The following is a 4,345-nucleotide window of genomic DNA, read 5'->3' as shown; positions in this document are numbered from 1 at the left end:
CTCTTAACACTTCAAATATTTCACCCCACTCTCTTCCTGTTTTCATAGTTACTGAGAAGTCAGATGTAATTCGTATCTGTGTCCCTTGATAGCTAAAGATTTCATTTTACAGAAAAAGTTTTATTAAATACAGTTTTATATTTAGAATAACATTCAAAATTACAAATGTGATTGGATGTTTAGGATACGTATTTCTTAAAATACATAAGTTATATAAGACATTAGAAACTCAATTTCCAAAATATTCAATAGAGATGTCTGGGTGACACTTGTAGAACTGATGTAGCAATTTTTTCTTCTCTTTGGCAGACACTTTTGGATCCTTATCAATAGTTTTTAATAAATTCGATAGATCATCCTTGGTTGTCTTTTGTATATGGTCAGAATAATCACTTAATCAATTCTCTGGCAAAAAATATATCCTGTGTCTCTGTTCAGATCTCGTCCCTTCTGAATGGCCATGAGCTTAACACTAACAATTTTATGTAGAGTTCCAGGAATCTTAAAAACATCTTTTTGATGATCCATTTAAAGAGGACCAGAAGATCAGTTTTGCCTTTAGATAAATTTTTATTGTCAACAATAGATTTTGCTTATATCTTTTTCACAACCATTGGGTTGTCGCTTTCTTTCCATGATTTAAATTCACAAGGATGTGCTACAACAGCCATAAAATACAGTAGTCTTCTAAATTATTTTCTATTTGGGGAATCCAGAAGCTTTAGAAAGAGCTGAGTAGCTTCTAATGGTGTTTCAGTCTTCCCATTCACTAAGAGTTCTGTAATTCCATTATGAACATTGTATAAGTAATTTGAGGTTCCCTACTACTGTAATATTTGTCAATGGCAAGAAACAGTTCTTTCACTAAGTCTGCTCTATCTGGTTGCCCAGGAAAGTTTCTGCTTATGTGCACCCCCACTTAGTCTAGAAGGTATTCTAAGCAGTCAGTTGCTGCAGACAGCCACTCATCTTCCTGAGTGTCGCCATGAGCCCTGAGAATCCCTCAGTCCACACACTTACTGTTGTTGACCACGTTAGGCTGCCTCTCCGTTGGAGGGACTTTAGGCACAACCTCTTGTTATTTGAGTAAGGAGTTCAGAAGTGGAAGGTCTACAGGTTGTAGTAGAGGTCCAACTGTTTCTTCTTGCCATATTCATAACCTGGGGATATAAAGTTGTAGAGATATTTATGTGTGGGAAGACAGCAGGCTGTAAACTCACGCTTCCCCACAGAGCCTCTAAACTTGTCCACTTGATATCAGCTGACTTAATGCATCTGTACATCTGGATGGTGAATGTAGTTTGTTCCCTTTGCCAAATTGACTGTCTTGTGAAGTATTGTTGTGAATCTATAAAGGCTTCAACTAATATCTTCAAATGTAGGGTTTTTGTCTTTTCTAAAGACTGGTTGGAACTGCTATGACATACCAGGTAAAAAGAACTGACCTAAATAAGCCTTAAGCAATATGGTATTAAGGTGGGAGGGTGGGAGTGGGGAGTGTTCCTCAACCCTATGAGTCGGACTCAGTCTTTCACTGCACTTGTGCCTCCGGACTGTGAAATTCACAAGTTTTTCTCAGTTTTGTTTTCTCCTATTAGATGAAACAAAATGGCTAGAGCGCACTAAAGCTGGGTGTTTCCTTCTCCCTAGGTCAGTTAGGCTCCGGTAATACCCCAGCATGGCAGGCTCTGGTTAACTGGTTTCCCCTGAGGGGAGATCTTGCTAAGAAAACAGAATGCTCTGAAATTTTTTTAATTGCATTTTCCTCAATATTCCCTGGGGGAGCCTGGTCAAGCTCACAACACTGTGGGGCGTCCCTGATGGCTGGGTCCCCTTGGACAGTGTTACTCTCAGAATTGTCCACACTGAGCCTCTAGAAATTTGTCAGTTACACTTTGGGTTCTTCTCTGGTGCTGGTTCTTGAGGCAGATTCTTGGGGTGAGTCTCTGCTCCAGAACAAAGTAACTACATGCATTTGCCTATCTCTACAATCTTGAGGTCTGCAGTTTGCCTGTGTCATTTCCTCTCCTACAGATTTAATAAGAGCTATTGAAGTTCAGTCTGTTCAGCTTCTGACTTGTTAGGACACAGTGGTGACTTACAAGCTCCTTGCACGTGAACCAGAAAGCAGAAGTCTTAGAAATACATATTCAGAAGAAAGACCAAGGCAAAGTGAGGGAACTTTAAAAACATATGTTCTGTATTCCAGAATCTTCCTCAATTTTTTTAAGTATACTATTTTCACTTATACAATAACATTTTATAACTAGATTTTTACAATGTTGTTATTCTTCATCATAATAAAAGTACAAACCATGATATTTATCCCACTGTACCTATCTGTACCATTAGATAAAGCATTCAGGTGGAGAAAGACAAATAGGTAGACACCACTGAACTATGTCACACAGAGACTGGTTGATGTTCTCATTACCATTATTACATTGACACCACTCTCAGAAATGAGACAACAAAAAAGGCAACACCTTTCTGACAGCATCACCTAATGGCTTCCATTGGGCCGTTCCCACCATAGGAGTTTTCACTCCACAGGTCAAGCTTCTGCCTTCTACTGAGTATATCAATCCTAGTAACTCACTTTGGAACAGGAGAAATAACCACAGGATGTGTTCTTTCACCTACTGGGACCACTGGGAGGCAGACCTGAGGTAAAACTCCATTGATTCCCTGACCTCCATAAGCTTCTTCTCTGACTGGTGGACCACAGTGACGTCTCAGTCTCCTGGGGTTGGTGTGAGTGCAGAGCCAGTGTCCAGAGTCGCTCAAAGCTCTGATTATTTCCTTTGTCCTCAACACACAGTTACCAAGATAAAGATCTGCAGGGCCCTTTGGGGAAGGGTGGGAGAAAGATTAATGCTGTAAGTTTTAGGCAGCAGTCCTTTATCACAAAGGACAGTCCTTCCCTTCCAGTCATTCTGGGTCCATAAACTGACTTAATTCTGGGAAGTGACTGAGGCTTCAAAACTCTGTTTTTGATTCAAGTTACAGTTTTATTTATTGATCTAAAACTTTCTACTTATACAGATCAAGTAAGAATTTAATAGACTTCATATCTATTTCACTTCTAGGGACACCATGATCAACCAGCCAAAGCCATGGGTCTGTGGGTCAGATTATTTTGATTGCACTCTTACTTGCTGTCATTACGGTAATGATATTATGGTAACCACTTCCATCTGGTCTTCGGTGGTTGAATGCAGCAGCAGCTCAGCCCCTGTAGCCCTGGGATCCAGCTACACTGATTGCTTTTATAGTTTCCAATTCAGTGACCGCAGTTCCCACTATCAAGTCTGGCCAACACAGAAGAGTAATAACAGAGCTTTTCAAGGATGCCGAGGCTCTCCTTACTGTGTCGTATAGTCTTGGTGACAAGTGTCTTTTGGACCATCCCAGGGTGGGTGATTAGGTCTTAAGTGACAAATACACTCTAAGATTCCAATCTTCCTAAGCCTTTCATCCCGTCTTCTATATTAAACCAAGGCAAGTCTAGCATTAGTAACAAACGGGCCCACTGTGGGCAACCTATGGGCCATGTTTCAGCCAACCAACCGTACAAACTGGTGGAGCCCTTTCTAACTCCCTGAGCTGCAACATTAAATGCAATATCTCGGCTGAGTGGGCTCATGTCAGTACATTCTGCCTGATCCAGCTTTACACTCCTTCCACCGTTGTCCCACAGAAGTAGTGTCCTTCCCCACACGTTTCTGGATTTCCGTCTGTATAAATTAGGACACTTATGTAAATTTGGAATGTAGTGCACCTCCTCATGGGTCACACTCTGTTCTTCAACTTTGGGTGACTGATGGAACTTGCTAGAAGAAAAGAGGGATGGTAGAGGTGGGTCCAAGGTGGAGGCAGCATTGTCTTTCATGGCAACTCTTCAGGGCAAGTTTTTAGAGTTTTCTCACGCAATGAGGGGTTACTCCCTGAGACTGGTTGAATGGGACTGACAGTCCACTGTCACTGGGGTGAGAAGATCACTTCCACTGGGGGTGGAGAGGCCACTTCCACTGGCCAAGGAGACTCATCAGAATGCAGGGACTCAATGCCTCTGGCTTCATCAGTGTTTCCCTAAGTCCCAATTCCAAGTTTCAGGATCCCAGTTCTTTCCAATCAATGTCCTCACATTGACAGTAAACATCCTACATGGCTGAGAGTTCAATTTGCATTTATTTTTTAAATTTATTTCATTTTATTTTTTTTTCATCAACATTTATTTCCTCTATGCCCTCTTCCCCCTCCACCCACTCCCTCCTTTTAATTCAGCCAGTAGGAGGATGAGATACTGGCTTTCACTTAAGCACTCTCCTTCCTGCAGCGACAC

General features: G+C 41.4%; 1 pseudogene; it reads right to left on the bottom strand.

Annotated features, from left to right (window-relative positions):
- Positions 1-229: 229 nt before the first annotated feature.
- Positions 230-3,892, bottom strand: LOC118636099 (annotated as a pseudogene).
- Between the last annotated feature and the right edge of the window lie 453 nt (positions 3,893-4,345).

The sequence above is a fragment of the Molossus molossus genome, unplaced genomic scaffold (assembly GCF_014108415.1).
Source record: "Molossus molossus isolate mMolMol1 unplaced genomic scaffold, mMolMol1.p scaffold_m16_p_2, whole genome shotgun sequence".
Lineage (NCBI taxonomy): Eukaryota > Metazoa > Chordata > Mammalia > Chiroptera > Molossidae > Molossus > Molossus molossus.
This window is presented reverse-complemented; position numbering and strand designations above follow the sequence as displayed.